The sequence below is a fragment of the Leptopilina boulardi genome, unplaced genomic scaffold (assembly GCF_019393585.1).
Source record: "Leptopilina boulardi isolate dan_hultmark-lab unplaced genomic scaffold, ZJU_Lbou_2.1 LbouV2_162, whole genome shotgun sequence".
Lineage (NCBI taxonomy): Eukaryota > Metazoa > Arthropoda > Insecta > Hymenoptera > Figitidae > Leptopilina > Leptopilina boulardi.
The window spans coordinates 2,289,373-2,313,945 of record NW_026137710.1 but is presented as its reverse complement, the minus strand read 5'-3'; the positions used below and the strand labels follow the sequence as shown (position 1 = coordinate 2,313,945).

Sequence of the window (24,573 nt, the reverse complement as noted above, 5' to 3'; positions counted from 1 at the left end):
CATAAATTAGAAACATTTAATGCATCAAAGTGGGGAAGAGAAATGAAAAAACCATCTTTTGAAATATTTAAGAATATTTTCAAAACTTACTACTACAAAGCACCCGAAGAAACGGTATTATTAAATTAATTTTATTAAATAAAAGTAACATTTCAGTTACATAAAAATAATATTGAAACTAAAAAAAACTTTATCTATTTTTTAATCAAAATTTCATACTTTTTATAAATATTAAAAATTCACTTTTTTGTAGAAAAACTCCTCTTATTTGCAGTTGATTCTACACATGAAATAGCATAACTTTATTTTTATTTTCAATAAAATAAAATCTTTCTCTAAGTCAGTTAAGGATTATTTTAACTTTAATATTCTAAAAATTATAAATATGAATTCTAATTGTTCCACTGCAAAATTATATAGGTAGATCCTATTTGTGCTGCCTCTACTAATCAGCTGGAATCTGAGAATGAAGATGAGGAACTTATAGATATTTTTTCCTTATATAAGGGGAACGAAAAATCCCCTGAGACGTCAAAGAAAAATGATCGTCAAAAAGAAATAAATTTGTACAATGCAGAAGAGAGAGCATATGGATCAGTCGATGTATTGCAATGGTGGAAAGTAAATCAAGGAAGATACCCAAATTTGGCACGCATGGCTCAAGATTTTCTAGCCATTTCAGCAACTTCCGTTCCATCAGAGCGTATTTTTTCTCGCAGTTCTTTGACCGTCAGAAAACATCGGAACCGATTAACAGACAAAGCAATCAGATGCTTAATGGGACTGAATTCGTGGGTCACCTGTTCTCTCACGCAAAAAATTAAAGCCACACTAGCCGACTGAATGTTTTTTATAAGTTTAATTAGTGTTCATTTAAATTATCTTTATTATATAATTATCATTTCATTGTAATTTACCTGTTTTACTTTGAATTTATCAATTAAATTATAATAATTTTTCTATAATACAAAGAATGCGTTTTTCTTTAATTAAAAAAACAATGAAATATAAGGCTTGAAAATCTATAAATGTTACCGTATTTGAATAAAAATCTTAATGTATTCATTGTTAAGTAAATCAAATCTAACACTGTAAAATGACTTTTGGGAAATTTAAAATTAAATTTTTTTCCAAAAGAGAATTTCGTCAAAACTAACAATATTTTCTTCGTAAATGAAGGATTTGATAAATTTTGTAATAATATAATTTATACTTCGGATAATATGGGCTAAATTTAAACTGAAAAAATGTTATTTAAACATTACTTTCATTCTCCTATACATATAGTTATCCTGGACGTAACTTTTTAGGTTACATTTATTCTATCTTGACATTAATTTTATTATTAAAAGAATCTGCGATCAGTCTCGTCAATTTCAAGCTACTTGAAATAAAAATTGAAGCAAGACGAGGCCTCGTTATAAACTAGCAACCATCTCGTATGAAAGTGGTCATTTCTCGATTGTTTTGATCGAAGTGCATCACTAATTACTATTGTTGTTTTCTACATGGTACTTTCTTTAATGTTTATTACAATTTTTAAGCAGGGTTGCCAGATTGCTAAGATGTTTTTCCCCCAGATCAAGACTGATTTCCCACTAAAAAAAATCTGAAGTATCGTGAATGACTATGAATGACTATGAATGACTATGAATGACTATGAATGACTATGAATGACTATGAATGACTATGAATGACTATGAATGACTATGAATGACTATGAATGACTATGAATGACTATGAATGACTATGAATGACTATGAATGACTATGAATGACTATGAATGACTATGAATGACTATGAATGACTATGAATGACTATGAATGACTATGAATGACTATGAATGACTATGAATGACTATGAATGACTATGAATGACTATGAATGACTATGAATGACTATGAATGACTATGAATGACTATGAATGACTATGAATGACTATGAATGACTATGAATGACTATGAATGACTATGAATGACTATGAATGACTATGAATGACTATGAATGACTATGAATGACTATGAATGACTATGAATGACTATGAATGACTATGAATGACTATGAATTACTGTGAATTACTATGAATTAACTTGAAGTATTTGAATTACTTTAAATTATCTTGAAATATTCTTAATTACATGAAATGTCATATATTTCCGAATGTTCAAATATTTTAAAAAGGTATTTTTTCTTATTTATTAAAAATTTTAAACTTTTGCTTTTATTGTTTCAATGTTAATTGCTTCTGGTGATTCTGATTTATTTTAGAACTATTAAAATTCAAATATCATGTTGGTAATCTTGTATATAATGTCAACTATGTTGACATTATAATCTTAGTATCAAGCTTCTTTCTTGTATATTTATTATCAATATTTATTAAGTTAGAAGCTCTGTTAAAGGTATTAGTTATTAAAAAAATAAATAAGTGTATATGGATTTATGGAAACGAATATAGAGGTAAGTTTAATGATGCATGGGTTCTTCATTTTCCATCATTATGCATTTTAATATATTTTTAGGTTAGGTCGAAGGTAAGGTATACAATGCGCGACAACTTCTTGAAATAATTCTACTTAGAATCTTTTTTCAAACTACACTGAGAAAATTATAGTGAGACTGCTGGTTCACAAGAGAGTCTAAGCACTCTTTGAAATGTATAGTTTGAGACAGAAGTGCTACTTTGTGCTACTTTTGCACATGTATGTATGTTTCAAGTCTATTATGTACTTTAATTGTATTTAAAATTATGAAAAGCATTACTTTACAATAGGTCTATTTCACAAGCCGTAGGATGTTGTGCACATTGGTGGACAAAAGTGCTGCAGACAGTACCACGAAATTTTAAAAATAAATTTATATTCATTTATATAGATATCGATTCACACATGTATTTTATTAAAATTAGTCTTTTTTTAAACATACATTTAATTTTTTTTATTAAACGATAACCTAAATTTGTTCGCTATTAAACAGATTTAATATTTTTGCAGTGGGTTGAAAATTCGTACATGTGGTGTCTAGTAAAGCATATTTCACACGTAGAATCGTATCGGCAGTAGCTATTGACATTCTATTTCTTAATTAGTCCTTATTAATGTTGACTAAAGTAAAAGCTTTTTCTACAGTTTCATATGAAAAACAAAACTTAAAAGGGCGAGGGCTTGGTTTGAATTATGCAGAAACTTTGGTATACCTCCGTCATCTAAAGTTTCACTAACATGAGCCCAATACTTATCAGAAGAACACCTTTCGATTTCCAGACGATGAAGAAAATTCCACTCTCTTATTGTTTCGTCAATGTCAATGCAAACAGTCTTAAAGAATGAAGCAATATTAGTGATATCTTCTTTGCGAGCGCTAAATTCGATCTCAAGAGTAAATGTAGAAACCTGTTTAAGAATTTCCATATTATCCGACACTCTTATTTGAAGTTCTTCGACCAACTTAACTAAAAAATCTCTGCATCTCTGCTTATAACAAGCAAATTTTCTGGATTGCATTTGCTGCTCAATTTGTTGAAATAATAACCGTAATAAATAGAATCGAATAGTATTAAGTGATCTTTAACATTAAATGTACATAAATTTTGCTTAGGTACTCTTTCTAAACGTTCGGGAACTACTATTCTCTGTAAATTCGTATAAAGAAGATCGTTTAAGTCTCGCAGAAGTTTTAAAGGCTCAATTGAATCTGATTGGAAAAGTTTATTTAAACTAATAACTCCCTTTAACGAGTCACGCAAAAACAGGAGATATAATTTATTGTTGACACAGCGAGTTATACTTTCCCGTCATTAAAATAGCTCTATTAATGCCGATTCCAACAATATTTTCTAATTTAAGGCAATCAATTTTAAGTTGTTTGGTAAGATAATTTGTCATACATTCTGCAGTTCCCTGTTTCAATTCAATCAGACGATAAAACGTTTTATGTATTTTCCTGTACCGTAGTACTTTTATCAATTATTAATGAGTAGTGAGAATATCCTACGTCAGCAATTAATTCATCCAAAAAGCATGGTGACAAAATGTTTAAAATCAAACCAGTGCAATTTGTGCGATGCAATTTAATATTCACAAGTGTTTGTGAACTCGGATCCTAATTGTTTATTAATTCACCTAAGTGATCAACAGTTTGAATACTGTAGTGTTCAGCAATAAAAGCCCAAATTTTAAGCTCTGCAATTTTGCATTTATCAGGGATTGATTTATTTACATAAATCGTCATTTTTAGAACATTGCTGATAATTATAATATGGTCAACATTTCGAATATCTTTTTTTGTCGACATACGTTCCTCAAGTCCTTTCCTGTGAGATGCCATGTCAGTATGACAGTAACTGCACAGCGCTCTTGAGTCATTATCCCTAGCAGATGGGTCCAACGCGTTTTGAACGGAATAGTGTTAAAACACCGTTAGAAACACAACGGTCACTAAAAATGTTATTTAAACAATAAAATATGATAAAGAATTTATTGGTATTTGTAGAAAAAGTGTTCATAAGTAATTTATGACCTTATTTGTACCAATTTAATACGAAATAAGTGAAATAAAAGATAAAATATGGAGTACTGTTATATTAGGGCATTCTGTCAAATTTTTATATAATTCAATGAAAAGTGTTTTAGATATGATTTATTAATAATAAAAAAACATTGAAAAAGTATTAATTTATTATTTTCAAGCATTTGAAAGGGGAATAAATAGTGAAAATTAATGTGTTTATTGTGTACTATTTGTGTGTATTGGACAACGTTTATCGACAGCAAGTTACAGGTTACACCGGTGAACGCTAGATGGCAGCACAGTAAACAATTAATAAGACTTTGACAAGAAAAGTATTTAACCCACTGAACGTTGATGATGCATCTAGACACAAATAAAAAAAATGCTAAAGACTTATTGAATATTCATAAAAAATGTTACAAGGGGGGTTTTCGGGGTCGATAATTACAAATTTGATATCAGATTTCCAATATTCAAAAGACGAAATAAAATATAACAAATAGAAAAAAATTAAAACTTAAGCAAATTCTCCATCAGCTTGTTACTCGGGGGTTTTTGGGTTCGCTGATTACGAATATAATAACAGATTTTGAAAATTCATAATGGCGAAACAAAAAAATTAAACTTAAGGGGGGAACACCAGTTGTAACTCAACAAATAATGCTTTTTACAAGAATATTTTCCAAAAGAACAATGAATCTTTTTAAAGAATACTATTTATTAGTTAAAAGTACATGTAAAAAGCTGTAATTTAAAAGAAAAAAAAATTTTTTTTAACAAAAACTTTTGGAGATATGAGCAATTGAAGTGGCGCCTTAAGAAAAAAGGCGAATTGCGGTGACCAGCATTCTGCAAGTATACTTCGTCTGAAATACAAAAATGAAATTGATTTACATTTATTATAAGATTATCTAGTCCGTGATCGAAGGATTTAAAAAAAAAAAATTTGACAAAATGGCGACCTGTCAAAGTCAAAAGTATGATTTTCGTTAAAAAATACGGTCGATTTTCAGCTATATAAAAAAAAGTTTTGCATAAAAAAAAATCCTTCGATAACGAACTAGACTTATATGTGTACATGAAGCACACTAAATTTTAAATAAATCGGTTTAATGGTATTCGAGTAATCGTGGTCACCGACTTGGAAAATGTCATTTTGAGAAAAACGCATTCAAAGTTTCAACTTACTTTTTTTTGTTCAGAAGAAATTTTGTTTCCAAGTTACAAAGAGTCATCGATTCCTGGACCATATAATAACTCTTCCGCAGTGGTTGCCGATTCTAAAATGCCAATTTGCTGCCATCTGTCGTTAGGGTCAGGTATGGCTGGCCACCTTGTATGAAGCCACAGGACGCGCCGCTGCAGTGTTCTGTATATCTCATTTATTTTTCACCGGATCAACTTTGAAATTTACAGACACATTTCTAAATATGTATACTTTAAGAAAATTCACAAAAAAAAATCGATTTTTCGAAAGTTACAACTGGTGTTCCCCCCTTAAAACAATTTCTCTCGAAGTACGTTACTCGGGGGTTTTTTGGGTCGCTGATTAGTAATCTAAGGTCCGTTTTTAAAAAATCAAAATAGCGGATCCAATATATCCAATAAAGGCTAGATCTAATGCCGAATCCAGCTTGCGAAAGCAAGATGTGGTAATCCAACCAACAAAGGTAAGATGGAATAATCCAACCAACGAAGGCAAGATGTAATCTGCAATCCGATCAACAAAGATAAGATACAATGATTTAAACGACGAAGGTAATATGTAGTAATCCAACCAACAAAGGCAAGATGTAATCGACAACCCGATCAACAAAGATAAGGGATAATAATCCAACCAACAAAGGGAAGATGTAATCGACAACCCAATCAACAACTAATTGTAAGTGCTTTTGTTTTCTCATTATGTTCTTTTGTTTTTAGGGTTTTCTAATGTCGGCTGAAATCTTTCAATAATTTCAGACTTTTAGAACTTCAATTAATTTTACTTAATCACATTTGCAAACATGCAATGCAAATAAGATGTAGAATGGAATAGAAATAAATTAAGTGATTATCTACTGATCGTCTTCTGTTTTTAGAGTTTTCGAATGTTGGCTGAAATCATATAATAATTTCAGACTTTTCAAACTAAAATTAGTTTTCTTATATCACATTCTCAAGCTAACATTTAAATAATATGTTTTGAAATGATATTTTAAAGCTATGAATGTTTCTAGATTGCTTTTTGTTTTCTATGGTGAATCAAAAAGAATACTAATAAAAAATGTTTAGTGCTTTTCAATGTCAATTCAGCTTCATATTTGTTTTCACCGACTTCAAAAAACCCCTAATTAACGATTTTGAAGCCAATTAAATAGATTTAAAAGATAGACGTCCGCCATTTTAAATTTTTATAAACGGATCTTAGATTCCTAATCAGCGACCCCAAAAACCTCCAAGTAACGAGTTTTAATTGAATTCAGTCGATTTTCTATTTTCATGTCCGACATATTGGATACACCATTTTGAATGTTTAAAAACGAATCTTAGATTCGTAATCAGTGACCCCAAAAAAACCCCCGAGTAACCATTTTCAAGAAATTGGATTGATTTTTAGAGTTTCGTGACCCAGAGCCGAAAGTCTTATAGTTATGCTTTAGCGTCCGTCCGTCCGTCGTACACTCGAATGGTTTCCATGGCAACCGTTTTCATAGCAACCATAGAGATATAAGAATAGAGTGCGCAAGAGGCTCGAAAAAACGACAGATTATATGCGTTGGACAGAAAGAGACAGATGCGATTTGTAGGCCCCTTTCCCATCGTTGTTTCACTGATGTTTCAGAGTTAGTAAGACAAGAAGGAAGGTAGTGCCCACTAGTTGCATCTGTCTTCTTCTATTGGTTTATCGCAGCATAACATGGAAATTGTACAGGCTTGCGCACTCTATTCTTATATCTCTATGATAGCAACCGTTTACATAGCAACCATTACCATGGCAACCGTTTCCATAGCAACCATAGCAATTCACAAATAATGTAATTACAAATTATTTATTATATACAAATAACTTTTGATCTGAATTTAAAAAGCCACGAAACCCTAGATGTAGGCGCTTTGCACCTGCTTCTTTTCCTAATTTTTAGAATTGTTGTCCTCCATATTGGATTAGCCATTTTAAATTTTTGAAAACAATCCTTATATTCGTAATCAGCGATCCCAAAAACCCCCGAGTAACGAGTTTCGGGCAATTTTAAAGACATTTAGACTTTAGGCCAGTTTTGAACGTTCTCTGGCCCACTGTGCAGTGTACGTGGTAAGACAATATCAAAACAAACGTCACATTTGTTATTATATCTCCGTCTTTATCTTTTAGTTGGATACAGTTATTCTAAGAATGAATTTTATATTTTTATTAGTAATTTAGGCTAAAAATTAAAATTATCTTTTTATCATATGTTTTTATATTGCAAATTCGTAAATATTAAAAAAATATTTCAGTAAATTGAAATAATTACAACTATGATTTTTTAAATTAATTTATATATGGGGCATCCTTTGTCAAATTTTACCCCCTATCTGTCCATTTTTGGTTTCAACGAAAAAATTTCATCAAGGGCTTAAATTAAAGCTTAAAGTCTATTTTTTTATTCCATGGCCTTTTTAAAATATCGAAGATGGTGGACTTCTACGTCCATCCACCGCAGCCGTGGAGCAAAAAAATATTTTATTTGTTGCTAAATAAATGTTAAATTAATTACAAAAAAACATTAGTATAGCAAAAAATATTCTTTTTGATGCGTGTGCTATATAACCTTAAATGATATTTGAAAAAATTTAAAAATATCAAAATAGCGGATCCAAAATGGCGGCCATTTTTCAAAATTCATTAAATTCACCTCAAACTTGTTACTCGGGGGTTTTCGAGGTTGCTGATTACGAATGTAATATCCGTTTTTAAAAATTCAAAATGGCGAATCCAATATGGCGAACAAAAAAATGAAAAATTCATTGGATTCGCTTCAAAATCGTAAGTCGGGGGTTTTCAAGGTCGCTGATGACGAATCTGAAGTCAGTTTTTAAAAATTTTAAATGGCTGATCCAATATTGCAGGAATTAAAATTTTTTTTTTTTAATAAATTTGTTATATGTTAACAATTTTAGTATTTTTTAAAAACTTTCTTTTTCATCGTCTTTGGTTTTCCACCAAATACTATTAATTATTATTTATACTATTATATGAGGCATTACATAAGAGAATACGGGGACATGTCTCGGATTTTTCTCAAAATTCGTTAAATTGTAGTGATTGTGGTGCTAAATAAGTATACAAATTTTGAATTTGAAATTTTTAATATTTTTCGAGATATTTACAATAACAAATTTGAGCAATATTTTTTTAATTTACTAATAACTTTTTTCCTACTAAAAAAGAGAAAAATGTTGTAAACGTTTTTTACGCAGAAGACCTTAAACTTTCAGAAAAAAATTATTTTTAAAAAAAAATATTAATTTTTAAACAATTTGTTTAAAAAATAAAATTTGTTTATAATTTTTAAACATGTTCTCCCTCATTTAGAAGCGCGAAAAAAATCATGAATATTGTTTAAGTGATAATAAATCGATGGTTAAATTTTTGAGATGGCATTATTTTTTGTTTTCGAGATATTAATTAATTATTTAGCAACAAATAAAATATTTTTTTGATCCACGGCTGCTGTGGATGGACGTAGAAGTCCGCCATCTTCGATTTTTTAAAAAGGCCATGGAATAAAAAAAATAGGCTTTAAGCTTTAATTTAAGCCCTTGATGAAATTTTTTTGTTGAAACCAAAAATGGACAGATAGGGGGTAAAATTTGACAAAGAATGTCCCATATATGTATATGCAATTTGAAAAATAAAATGTCTTTTAAGATATATAAATTATGAAATATAATTATAAAATATGTTTTCAAGAAACAAAGAATTAAACGGAGCTAAGATTCTTTTAGTTGATGATAAACTCTATTGTGAAAACACATCAAAATCCGAATCCAAAACGAAGTGGCAGATGAGTAAATATTACAGAGCTGCAAGGAAAAATAGGGCTCTTAATCGCGATCAGGAGAATCAAAGTCGTATTACGAATTACTTTCCGATTTTAAATGACGGAAAAACATTAATTAGAAAAAATAACGACCTTGAAGAAACGCTTTCAAATGTGCCGATGGAATAAATGTTTGGCGCAAAAGTTGACGGAACATTTAAATTAAAGTTTCCTGAAATTTTCATCGCGAAAGTTGATTGAACATTTCAATTAAAGTTTCCTTAAATTTTCGTCGTGAAAGTTGACTGAACATTTCAATTAAAGCTTCGTGAAATGTTCGTCGTGAAAATTGACCGAACATTTCAATTAAAGTTTAGTAAAATCTTCGTTGCGAAAGTTGATTGAACATTTCAATTAAAGTTTCGTGGAATTTTTGTCGCGAAATTTGACTGAACATTTATATTAAATAATCGTCAAATTTTTGACGCATAAGTTAATTAAACATTTATGTAAATATTTCCTAAATGTTGAGCGGAAATTCAATTGAATAAAAAAATTATAATTAATAGAAGTGGGAACAAGTAAATACAACAGTAAGTAAATGAACGTAAACACATTTATTTAATAAATGAAATACTTATAATCAAGTACGGCAATTCAGCTTTTTTAGCCTGCTAAATTCAGAACTCTGAAACAAAAGAATTATTATTATTAATATTATTATATATTTTTGCTATATTTAAATTCATATATTGCGGTTTCATCGACTTCTTACCTACTTCTTTGGAAGGTAAATCAAGGTACCCTATTTAAGTCATCATCGAGCACTTTGTGGAGTCCATGTTAATCTAAAAATAAAATAAATTAAAAAGTTCATATTGTTCCAGAAAAAGACAAAAAAAATTTAAATAGTATTCCGAAGATAAAAAATAAATATTTTATTGTATAGCTCCATGATTTGAAGAAATGAATTTTTAAAAATTTACAATTTATATGTTATATAAACGATTTCTTCAACTTTTTTAGAATTTTGGAAAAATACGTAATTTGACTATTTTTTTATACAAACTTCGGAGTTTCTTGGTACTACACATACTTATGTATTTTTATGTACTGATTACGAAAATAATAGTCGCAATACGTAAAAACTTGATTTTTATGGTAAAAACCATAAAGAATACCATAAATATATGATTTTTTGTGTTTATCTTATAAAATATCCACAATTTTAAAAAAAGTTTTAGACGAAAGTTGTAAATTTTATCAAGTTACATTCTGTTATCTTTATGATATTTTTGACAAAATTCATTTGTTTTCACAGAAAATGCAAAAAAATTTAAACTACCATTTTAAAAAGCAATTTTTATAATATTATTACATTGAAAAAAAATTCATAAGACACAAAAAATGTATTTCTATGAGATCTACAACTTTAGTCTAAACATTTTTATCGATTTTGTAAATATTTTCTGAGAGATAAGCACAAAAAACTATGAATTTAGGATATTTTTTATGGCCTTTAACATAAAAATTAAGTTTTCGTGTATTGTGACTATGATTTTTGTAATCAGTACATAAAATTACATAAGTATGCGTAGTACTAAAAAACTTCAAAGTTTGCATGAGAAAATAGTCAAATTTCATATTTTTCAAGAATTCCAAAAAAATTGGATTTGTTTACCTATCCCATCAAATTTGTGTAAAAGAAAGTAGTTTTTTACACATTATTTTTAAAAGCAATTTTAAAAACAAGATTTTTATCTATAATTGATTTAAAAAATTAGTGAATTTTACGTAAATTTCGTTTCAAATTTCCAAAAATTCCATCTACAAATTAAAATTTTGTATATTAAAGAATATTAACATTGATCCAATTTTGTGGAAATTATAAACAATTAAAAAAATGTTTTTTCTTTAATATCGTAAATTTTAAAAAATTCATATTTCGTAATTGGGCGTATGAATTTGTTTTTAGAATCATTAACCTCTTTTCCGTAGAATAGAATTTAAGTCAATTTAAAAATTGTTAGATATTTCTCTATCGATGGGACCTCAAAAAAGTGGGATTTTCGTCACCTTCTTTTTTCTAGGGTACGTTTTTCCCATAACTTGAAAAACACATGTTTTTATTTAAAATTTAAGTTATAAAAAAAGGGGAAAAAGAAATTTTCCAGTTTTTGAGGTTCCATCGATAGAGAAATATCTAACAAAGAAAATGTTTTTTATTTTATTCCTCTATCTGTTGTAAAAATCTCGGAATCGATCCCCTCATGAAAAATGAACATTTTTTGAAAATGTTGTACATCGCCGCCATCTTGGACTTCAAGTGACAAAAAATTTTTTTTTTTCATATTGTTCAATAAGTTATTAATAACATGTCATGGTTTTTTTAGATATACATGCTAAAAAGCCTTCTTTTTCCTAGTTTTGAACTGGAATGCCCCCTTAAGGAATTTTTGTCTTTAATCAGGGAAAAGTCAGGGAGTTTCTAAAACAATCTGTATTAGATACTTTGTTGATTAGAAAATTAAATCACAAAAAATTGCCTACAATGAATAACCTTGTAGAAACCTGTTTTCTGAAACGATTCTTTTTTCCGCTTCTGCCTAGAAAACTATATTTAATTTCGACCTCTGGAGGAAACAATTTGTTTAACGTATTTTTGACTGTCATGCACAGTTGCCGGAATTTTACCAATCGATTTTATGAATTTTACCTGCAAATAAATATTATTCAAATCACATTCTAAACCTTTTATAGTTTAGTAGATATTTGATGTTCTTTGTTTACATTTTAGCATAATTTTTTTAAAATTTCTTGTTCTGAGATATGGGAATAAAATTTTTTGGAGATCAAAAAAATTAATCGAAGAAGTAATTAATTAACTGAATAAATAATCTTTGTATTCATTCCTTCATTCATTCACATTTTTCTAGTACTTGAATTTTCTCATTATTATTAGATTATATATACATATATATCTTTACTTTGATAATTAGGGTTCTCGAAGGTTTCTACCTGAAATTTGTTTTCGCAAAACAGCTTTCGGTTGAGGGTTCGTAAGATGGTCGATGACATTTTAAATACTGTCCTGAAAGGTGAAGTTGTGTCCCCCACTTTATCAGCCCAGTTCGAACAATCACCATGTGGTTATATGTACTGGAGAATAAAAAGCAAGAAGAAAATTGTTGGTGCCAGCACCTTTGGGTTAAATCGATTTACAACACATCATGTAGGTTTATTGAATTGAACTAAAATTATAAAACTTTTAAATATTAACATTTATTATTATTATTGGAGCAATATATGCTCGTAATCGTGAACATAGAGCAACCGTCTACCGTTGCAACAACATTGTAGCAGTGTCGCTAAAAAAAAGCTTCTAATAGTCTCAGGTAACTTAACTTGATTATTATATAGTTTATAATATTTTTCTGCAATTTGTCGATCAATAACTTACTGCATGTGTTGAATCTTCTTATATTATATTTGTGTTTTTCATTTTTGTATTGGGCCCAAAAAATAAATTCCTCTTTTTGTATAGTATTAATAATTATATATGTATTTTGAGGGTAAAACATTGATTATTGAATAATTTTTTTATGCATAAAATATGGATATTGCATAATATTGGTATAGAAGATATTTGTTTCTTTTGGTTGTCTTAAATGTTTTATATAAAAAATACTTCAATCCATTTAGTTTTTTTGGTATTGGATAACATTGGCATTAAAGATATTACGATTTTGAGAATAAAGAAAGATATTGGATTACATTGGGATTGAATATATTTTGATAATGCAACAAAAATATTCATTGTTTGATAATAGTGGAAGCTGGTTTTTGGAAACTTTTTTTGGTATTGGATAATTTTAGCATTAAAGATATTTGGATTTTAAGGATAAAAAATTATATTGGATAACATTAGTATCGAATATATTTTGATATTAGAAAAAAATATTGATTATTTGAACATAGTGGAAGTTAGTTTTTGGAAAAATTTTTTGGTATTGGATAAGATTGGTATTAAAGATATTTGAATTTTGAGGATAATAAAATATGATATTGGATAACATTGGTATTGAATATATTTCGATATGGAAAACAAAAATTGACTGTTTGATAATAGTGGATGCTGACTTTTGGAAAAGTATTTAAATAGAAAGAAAGAGGGTTGAATATTGTTTTAAGGGTTGAAGTTGTTTCACGGGTTAAATAATAGTTTGTGAGTTGAATATTGATATGAATATTAATAAAAAGTGCAGAGGAAAATAAGTTAAATAATAATCATTATCAAAAATGATGTAATGTGGAAAAAGATTAAACAACGCTAATTCACGTTCATAAAAGACTATCATTGTTGCATTAGTTAGCTGAATTATAGTTAATGAAATATTTTATAGGTGAAACACAAGTAAGTAAATTTTTACTTTTTTTCAAGAATTATTAAAAAATGATTCAAATTCTTTTTTCATTATGCAAAGTACTTTGTATTTACAAATGCTTGATTTAATTGTTCCAATTGGAGAAAGAGATAAACATATTCAAATAGTTTTTAGCGGTAATAACAATTCTGGTCATTGGATTTGTGTTTATTACGATGGAGTAAGACTTTATATTTTTGATAGCCTTAATGCAGGGTGTTTGAATATTCATCAAATAGAATATTTAATTAGATTGTTCCCTTTTAAACCAACAGAATTTTTTGTAGGTGTTGATCAACAACCGATTGGTACAGTTAAGTGTGAAGTATATGAAATAGCATTTGCAACATCTGTATTGGTTAACAGTGTAAATTAAAAGATTAATTTATGAATCTGATAATAATATAATTAGCAAGCATTTGATATCATTTTTTTAAAACAATTAATTAAATAATTTTCCGGCAGTTAGAATGTCTAATATTAGGATTTCGATTTGTAGAGAATCATTGGAATTGTCTTTTCATAAATCGAGCTAAAGAACTTCAAAATGATAAACTAAACCTTTCATATTTATTAAAGACTTTTCCCAGTAAAAGTTCCAACAGAGTTCTGTCTACTGAAACTGAGAATGAAAAGAAAATACCCACAGAAAAAATTTGTCATGAAAGATAAAGAAATTATCTACAGAATTTGAAGAGGGATTTACATGTTGATGTAAATTCAGTATGCACAACAGAAAATAATAAGAAAATAATATCTAGTCTTATTGTTAAGGAAAATTTTGATCCCATGACATATCCTACAATGTTTCCTTATGGTGATCCTGGATGGACTGTTAACCTTAAGCATACTCAAGGTACTTGTAATTTTATTCATTTACAATTTTATATGTAAATAGGAAATCACCCTGCATGGATCCTGAGATGGGTCAATTAAATGTATTGCCGACAATTCGATGATCGTAGTATATAATCTTTATTTGAGTACAAAATTTAAAGGTCATATTGACTGTGCAATAATAGGTATTATATTATTATAACACCATAATGTTGAAATAGTAATACAGTAACGATTAGAAAAATAATATTATTATTTTTGTGAGATCAAAATTACAATAACTGTCTGTCAAATAAAAATAAATTTTTAATTTTTTATAAAAACTGATAGATACCACGCGCGTTTACGCGCGTTTCTTTTAGCTAGTTAACTGAATAAATAAATAATTGAATCTTAATTCAGGAGTATTTTTTGGGTCTGTAATTAAGATTTTGACTTTAAAATAATGACAATTCGAATTACAAATAATCGCATTTTATTAAAATTTCATTTTAAATAGTATCCTTTTCGAATTTTTAGTTTTGGGCTTTGTAAATGTGTTTTTATCACAATTCGGCACAACTTTTATTTTTCTAAAAATTCAGTTGTCGGAGCCAACTTCCTACAGATATTAACTTTGAAAATTTTCTAGTACTCATACTCTTTAAACATGAATTAGTTGAAAATCTTAGCTAACATTATTTATTTGATTTTATTTATACTTTACCTATTTTAATTTATTATTGTTACCTAAGTAGCGAATTGACTGGAAAAAGATATGAAAATTACCGGGATTTTACAACTGACCTGAAAAACTTAATTATTTTGAGAGTTCGATTATAATATAGTTTTCATTTAAATCGTTTGCAAAACTGTAAGGAAAAGAAATCATAGTTTAACAGTTAACATAAATTTTAATAAAAATCTAATAGATAAATACCGAAATTAATTCGGAGAAAACCGGGAATTTTAACTTATAAAAATTCACTAATATTTTCGATATTTTGTCAGTCCAAAAATTAATAACTAATAATTTTTTATTACCAACGAATTTAGATTTGAAGTGCAAAATGTTAAAAGAAATTATGGAAAAAGTGGAGCAAAAATTGAGTCTGAATAATCCCAACAAAAAAATTTTGCGCAGTACAACTTGGTGGGAAATCTTCATAATTACGAACGCTATGTTTTTGTTTTGTATTTAACAGGACGTGAAAATATTAAAAAATACTTACAACTTTTTTAGAAAATGCTTTATTTTTTAACTTTTCATTGAGAAGTTGGGCTTCTTCTAACGTTGTGGCAGGGAATTCACTCAATCCCACGTCTTCATCATCATCTTCTTGAGGTTGTCATAATCCATTTAAATGGGAGCAAATATACTCTACCATTGCTTCAATTGTGTTCAATTTTGTGCAGAGCCTTATGTCTTTTTACGTGCCTAGACAATTCAAAAAATTATTTTAAAAAATATCTTAAATTTCGAAGAGCGCTCGTCATTTTTTTAAATTTTACAGAAAACAGAAGAAACTGATTTTTTAAAAACAGTTTAAATAAGAAATTACTGTTATATTGCATAAAAAAAGTTAAAATGGTTGTCTTATATGAAAGTAAACTGGAAAAAATTGATATTTTTCTGAGTTGAGTCTTTTTCGATATTAACGATTCATTTGAATAAAAAGTACATTTCTTACAATTCCATTCCTCAAAATCTTCTGGCTTATCAAAGAATTTTGACCTGCTTTTTCTTCCATTGTTCTTAGGACAATTCTTTTCCTTTTCGATTCGTTCTTCTGCACTCTGTTAAAGAACAAACAAAAACATCTTCTATGCAAAAAGTTACGCAAAGAAACATTCGAAATAATTTTGTAAAATGAAAGTTAGCCAAGTAAATTATAGGACTAAGGTAAATGTTAATTTTTTTGAATTGGAATTAATAAATTTTTAAATAATATTTTTTACATTGTAGTTTTATAACATAGTTTAATATAGTCAAAAAAATGAAGCATGGTTGAATAATTATCTAAATAATTTAAATCAAATTTCTGAATAGTAAAATATGTATTAGTTAAAAATTTAGCTTGAATGATTTTGTAAGTATTGGTGTTTTAAACATATAAGCGACACCTTCTTAGGCCCTTTATCAATTTATTTTTTGAGTGTATTATTAAAATAACCTTAAATATATATACAGATTTAAACCCAATTATTTATATAATAATTATTTGTGAGTTCCACGAATCGTTCAAGAATTGTAGGCTTTAGGTCGGACTAAATATTTAAAAAAACGATTTTTTAGCATAAACAATTGAAATTTTTCGTTAGTGTATTAAAATGTCTTTAATTTTGTTTCTAGATTTTAATCCAATTGATATTTTTTGTGACTGTCATAAGAAACGGCTAAAATGTAGACTGTAGGTGTAACAAAAAATTAAAAATTTTTATTGTTTCTAATTTTCAAGTCTACTTTTCATAATTTCTCGAAAACTTGATACATTTTGAACAGAAGTTTTTTTTTATATTTATTACCCGTCAAAATAAATTTGATCGAAATCGGTAAAGAATATTTTGACATGTAATTTTAGCCTAAAAATGCCGATTTGTTTAGAAAATAGATTCGTGAATCTAGATCACGAATCTTGATCAAAAACTTAAAAATTTTCATAAAAATTAAAAGAGATTAATGATATTTGAAAAAAAATTAATTACTTTAGGACAAAGAAATAAGAAATATTATTACAATTGCTAATCATGGCTACAAAACTAAATACAATATTTTACCACTCCACATTTAAAAAAATTCGATTTCAAAATGATTGAATTTGGTAATATTTTATAGAATTGAATAAAAAAATTGGACTATTTTGAAAGAAAGTTAAAAAAGAATGTCTACTTTGACATGTGTCTTTTTTGATTTATGGCTTTTATAATATTAATATAATATTAATATGATTGAATAACATTAATAAATACTTGAATATTACGGTTAGAAAAACTTACTCCTATTTGAGGAACCGTTGGTCCCGAATTATTGGAAACTACTGTATCCCTTATTTCCGGTTCTTCAAGCTCTTCGGCGCCATTTTCTTTTTCGTTTTGATTTTGATTACTTCTAACTTTTTCAGGTTGACCACTATCGACTTGGGCTTCATTGTTCAAAATGTGTCTAAAGTATTTTATTATTATTATTTTATTATCTAAAATATTTTTTACTGCATGTTCATAATTCTCTGTGAAAAAAGAAAGTTTTAAAATTTTTCGAAGTGATACTTAAAAATTATAAGAATCTTAAAAATCATCAAAAATCCCAAAATCTTCAACATTCAAGGTAAAATTTTTTTTATTACTAGATTATAAAATTAAAAGTCAGCATATCATTGGAAAGTAAATTGAAAGTACTTTATTTTAGGTAGCAATGAATTTAAAATTATTTACAAACAAACCATGGACCGTCACACATGAAATAATTTTTTTTTCTAATTATTTTTTCTTTTGTTACATTTAAGTGGAAAGACCATTTAAATTTCCAGCTTCAAAAATCATAATTACAAATTTACGTTGCTAGCAAATACCAATTTTCTTCTGTCATTATTTAAGAAATGAAATAAATGAAATTAAAAAAATCTAAGTTTTTAGTTTAACCCTTTAATGGCCGAGTTTTTTGACATTTTTTTAGAGACATGATGTACATTAGATTTAATTATTTCAGTATTCAATATGAATAAAAAATTTTTTTAACACGTTTCACCCCTTAAAACCACCTTACCTTCAATACTACACCGAAATATTGGAAATGATAATCAACAACCCTCTGACAACCACCCTTAAAGTCAAAAACCACCCCATATTGATAAAAATTTTTGTAAATGATTAAAAAAAGTTTGTGAATTCTTAGTGCATGTAAATTATAAAAAAGTATTTCTTAGCTACAAAGTAAAATTTAACTTTAAAATTAGAAATTACTTTAACTTAAATTTTTTTTATTACAATTCATTTTACGAGTCTTATTTCTGATATTTTCAATTTTTTATCAAACATTTTACTTACGTGAATTTTTAATGTGTCGAAGGACAGACCAATGATTTCCCTCTGTATTGCACCATTCTTTAGTGGGCGTAAAATCTCCCTTCTAAGTTAAATGTTTTACTAAGTCCTTATTGGGATAATAACTTGATACGATTTATCCCTTATTATCAAAAATAGCCCAACACCTCCTAATAATTGCTGTGCCGGAATCAAATCTAACTATCGCAAAAGTGGGCGCTAATGGGGAGTCATCTATACCCATTGTGCCCTCTGTTAAAATATTGATAACATTTGCTCAAAATAACTCACAGCTAGAAATGTGGGGTGTTAGCGATTCTACTGAATTAAACTTTACACAAAAGAATTCTGCACAGTTAACTATATACTAGAATACTATCACATTACATTTAAAGAAGAGTTATTAATTCTACACGAATAAACCCTAGACAAAAAAATTACACATTGAAATTAGAATAAATTTTTTTATAAATTAGTTTTTAGTTCTATATTGTTAAATATTACACCATAAAACTTTCCACACAGTAATTCCAAACACAAAAAAAATATTATTCTGATTGTCATAATTAAAGTATTAATTCTACGCCGTTAAATTAAAAACACAAAAAAACACAGTATATTATCAATCTTTTATTATGACATATCCGTCTAATACATGAAACAATATAAAAACAGTTAGTCGAAATCTCTACAATTAGGCGCAAATAAATGTTACAATGTTTACTACGAAGTATACCGCTTAACCATTTCTTCGAACATTTTTACAATTATTGTACATGTGGATAAATAATCGATGACAAAACTGATTTTCAGAAAATAACGGAATCTTCATGTACATTATACTCCGGGAAATATTTCAATCTGATATCATTCAGGTGGGGGCAATCAACAAGAATATGATTCAAGTCTGTCATACTCGCGTAGCAGAGAGTGCACAAATCTTTCTTGAAAACTCTGTATCTAACCTTGTTTAAAATTATATGTTCGGAGTAATAGTTTGTGAGCCTAATCTGGGCAAAACCACGCTTATAAATCAAATTTAATCTACCTACTAAATATGGCTGCACCCCCTGGACAATATCGAGATGAGGCCAGACTTGTAAACTACTAGAGCGAACCCTATCCTCAAGATACCTTATACGTACCAATGCTGTGTAGCTCGACAAAAGTTTTCCAGAATGAGCGATTAAATCACCCAGTGGGGCTTCTATCCAGATATTCAACATATTTCCTTCATTATAGAAATGCCCTATAGATTCAAACCAATTACCACATCCACCGACCACCCCGGATCGCGCCAGGTCTATCTTTCTTTTTCCTTACATTATTAATTAGTGACCAAAATGTATTTGTGTTATGCGCTTTTGAGACACTGTCAACTAAAACTCTTTCAAAATTCTGCTTTTTACTTCGCAGTAGGTTATCGTAACGCTTCTTATTGATCAGGTAAACTGAACGCAAATTCTCACAATTTCCTACAGCAAGTAATCGTTTATAAGACTCAGTTACCCCCACCCTAGCCAGACGACACTCTCCATCGAACCAGGGCTTATCAAATGTCCTTACTCCAATCCCTCATCCCACTACTCGAACCATATCGAGATCCTTCGCCACTCCCACTATCCTTTCTATCAAGTTGCCATTCAGAGCGTCGATATTCTCGTCTCTAAACGCAACTTCGTTCTTTCATCTTATACTATTTTCAAATTCCAAACTTTTATTTTCGTTAAAAACAAATTTACGCTTCCCTAAACAAGCTCTATTATTTACATTACTAAAATTATCTATTTCGTTAGATTTACAATAAACTGCAACTGGTGCATGATCCGATCTGGAAACAACCGGAAGAACTTTAAAATTTGTCACAAACTTAAAACTATCAACAGACACACAGACAAGATCTATCATACTAGCAATGACCGATGGACAAAAAGTGAAATGTGCCGGAGAATCCCCCTCTGACCTTCCATTTAACACACACAGTCCATTATTACTTAAAAAAGTGATTAATCTTTTTCCTCTAAAATTTAAAGTAGAATCATTAGTTGTTCGCGCCGCCAAGAAATTATTACAATTCAAAAACAAGTTTAATTTTCTTTCAAACCTAAAAATTAATTCGAGAAAGTAAAAGTTTAAGTCGTGGCACTTAGTTGACAGATTCTTGGTAAGCGATCGGATCTGACCTAACCAATAATAATACAACGACTTTCTTGCAAAATATCATTTATTTTCAACAAAAAGACTTTAGATTTCATGTCCCCACATGAAATTAAATCAAAAATGTCATACATAAGCTATAATTATGGTGACGACTATAGATGTTTTCTACTTTTCTGAAATTATGCTTTTATGTCGTTGCATAAAGACCGTTAACGAAAATTAGCAAATTTTTATCACAAAAGTCCTTCTGAATTTATAACAAACTGTGAAAAAATCGAAAAATTTTCCATTTTTTAGAAGAAAAATAAAATATACCGGTCTTTTCTTAAGTGACTAACTTCAGTATCTTTACCCTATCTGTGTAGAATTATCTGTTGGATTTAAGGCGTACAGTTAATAAATTCATTTAAGATGACAAAAATTTTATTTTGTGGAGAATTTTCGTGTGTAGAATTTAAACTATCAAAATTAAAAACTTTAATTAATTAATTAAACTGTGTAAAATTTTTTTGTATCAAATATTTTCTGTAGAGTTTAATCTTCAAAAATTGATATTAAGTGAAATTTAAAGAATTTAATTGTCTAGAATTTAATTGCGTAGAATTTAAAAAAATTAAATAAAAACAAAATATGTGTGTTTAAATGTAATGTAAGAGTTTTATCGTGTAGAGTTAATTAACTCTTATGTATAAAATTTAATTGCGTAAAATGTCTACTACTCCCTTTTAAATAATAGGGGGTTTTATTATTTAAAGGATAAAAACATTTATGAAACGTTTTTTTATTTTTTAACTTTGTAAAAATTTAAAATTCTATGATTTTAAAAAAGTTCTTGATTCTAAATTTAAAAAAGGATTTCAAAATATTTATTTTGAAGGGCAGTATATTTACACTGTTACGAACCGAAGAAAATATTAATTATAAAAATTATTATCCTTTGTGTCATGGAGGCACCAAGCTGCCGAAATTAAAAGAAAATTCTGTTTATTTTATAGGATCGTGTATCCTATTTTAAAAGAAACTGCCAAGCTACGTTATTGAGAATAAAGTAAAGGGATAAAACACAATAAAACGATTAAGACCCTTTAATACATTTATTTTATAAAAATCTCGATTTCAAAACATAAAAATAAAGCAAGAAGATAAAAAGAAGGAACGATACATGTTTTAAAAACTTACGCTACTGCTTAAATTACCATCGCAAGCTAACGAGGGCGAAGCGTCGAGCTGATATCCGACGGGCGGAAAAATGCACACACTTATCAAAGCGCGAAAATGTCAAATAGTAGCGCACAAGAATGCACTCACGTGTCCACCGAATTCAAACAGCGCAGGCACCACACGTATTTACTTTAACTTTTCGTCCGTCTAATTTTAATCACTATCTATGTAGTGGATTGTGAAAATTGAAAAATCCGACTCACGGACGGGCTTAGTCCCGGCGTCTCAAAATCGTTTTTATGCCTCTGAAAAATTTCATTTTTCAATGTTGTATTTAATTACGGATGCCCGTAGGAGTTTTAAAAAATGTTAGAATATATGCACATATTTTTATTGGTGATGACATTTTATTTTAGACATTTGTAATAACAATAATATGTGCAAACATGACATTTCAAGAATAAGGCCCGAATCCGTTTCCATCGCATTATGCTGACATGTGAATTTTATTATAAAAGTATTGTATTAAAATTTACAAGAAATAAATTTTACCACTATAAAAGAAAATTCAATATTTAATTTTATTAGGTACCACCGTGACATACACTACATAATTTAAAACTATTTACGAAGTTAAAGTCAACTACGTTTATCATCAACTATTAAAAAGAAAATTATTTTTTTTCAAGAAAAAAAAATTTAATAAGAAATTTTTTTAAATTTTTAGATTAAAAATTTTCAAAACCTTTTTTTCTTACATATTTTTCATATTAAATTTGTTCGTTTAATAGTTTATTTAAAGTAACGTTATGAAAATTATTCTTAGATTTTCAATAAATTTTTTTAATTAAATAGTTGTAAACTAATAAATTTAATTATATAAAAATTATCAAATTTCAATTTCCAGAAAATTTTCAAAACAAATAAGAAAGTAAGTTTTAAAATTGAAAAATATTTTTAAAAAATTCTCTTATTTTATCGTTTGAAAAATAAACCGATCAGCCTGTAGAGACATTTATTTTAACTTGTTGACGACTCAAAAAAGAGTATTTTATGAATTTAATAACAAACAATTGGAAATCTAGTTTTTCAAAAAAAATAATAGTGTCCTTGTTAGAAAAATGATAAAAACAACATCTCATCAATTATAAGTATTATGACTATAAGTGTAATTCACCATTGAAACTTAATATTTATTTTTGTATGTAAAAGTTTTTTCATATTGAGAGAAATATTATTATTCAACAATAATTACTAAAGAGAATTTTATTATTACCGAAAATTAATTTATTTTCTTTATATTGAAAATTAAGTGCTTTTAAGGAAAATAAATTTTTTCAGATTCTGAATGTGACTCAGTAAACGCAAGAATGAACTCGATCCATGTTTCCATGTGCGGGGATTTGAGGTTATAAATTTTAGCTTCGTCGCCATGGCCAAATGGATTTAAACAATAAATTAACACGCAGATATATTATAATTTATTGTTTAAAAATTAATAATAATGAGGCTCTTACCTTGAGTAAAGACGTTTTCGATGTTTTTACAGAAATCTCAACTTGTTGCACAGCGCGCACAATATAAACAGCGTTTTCACATAATGATACAAAACGACACCGGTGAATCTGTTCAAAGGTACATGACGCCTGTTTCTCGCGCAATATTTTATTGTCGATCAGGAGACATTCGCAATGATTTCAGTTAGAGCTGAGAAATTTATTGGTCCTAATTGAACAGGAATAAATATTCTACCAATAAACGAACGTACATGACGGCAACGTATAAATATAACGTGAGTTACATAGCTCTGCGTAGTTTTATTGTAAACTGTTTTACAGTGTGTATGTGTGCATACATTTATTTATTTATTTTTCATATACGAGAGAAATTTATTCATTAGTAACTTTGAGAAATAATTTAATTTACGCATATTAATTGATTACTGGGTAAATAAGATCAAAATATGAGATGACAAATTTTATATTTTTCTGTAAAATTTCAAAAATAAATAAATTAAATATATTTTTAAACTATTGTAAATATTGTATGGATAAATTTTAATGTCTTTTTTATGAACAATTTCATCATTTACATAAAATTTTGAAAAATTTGATGCAAAAAATAACCAAAAAATTAATTGACAATTTTTTTTGTAAATTATAGATAAAAATCTTATTTTTAAAATTGTACATATCCTTCGATTTTTTAGAAAACTTTATTGAAAATCTACTTTCTTTCGTACAAAAATTTTAAGGCTATTCCCGCCATGAGTAAATGATATCTTCGATTTTTTCAAATTTTTTAAAATTATGGAATTTGACTATTTTTTCATACAAACTTTGGATTTTCTTGGTACTAAACATACTTATGCATTCATTATGAAAATTATAGTCACCATACGCGAAAATTCGATTTTTATGCTAAGAGCCATACAAAATACTATATAGTCATGGTTTC

The 24,573-nt window shown here is 27.9% G+C and overlaps 1 protein-coding gene and 1 long non-coding RNA gene across 4 annotated transcripts in view; both read right to left on the bottom strand.

Annotated features, from left to right (window-relative positions):
• LOC127277003 (glutamate receptor ionotropic, kainate 2-like) overlaps window positions 1-24,573 on the bottom strand; it is a 590,803-nt gene that overhangs the window by 138,406 nt on the left and 427,824 nt on the right. The window lies entirely within an intron of this gene.
• On the bottom strand, window positions 16,057-17,917 carry LOC127277006 (uncharacterized). The gene is made up of 3 exons (XR_007842304.1): window positions 17,752-17,917; window positions 16,446-16,551; window positions 16,057-16,192 (listed from the first exon to the last, which is right to left on the bottom strand). It is a non-coding gene; the product is annotated as an uncharacterized LOC127277006 (long non-coding RNA).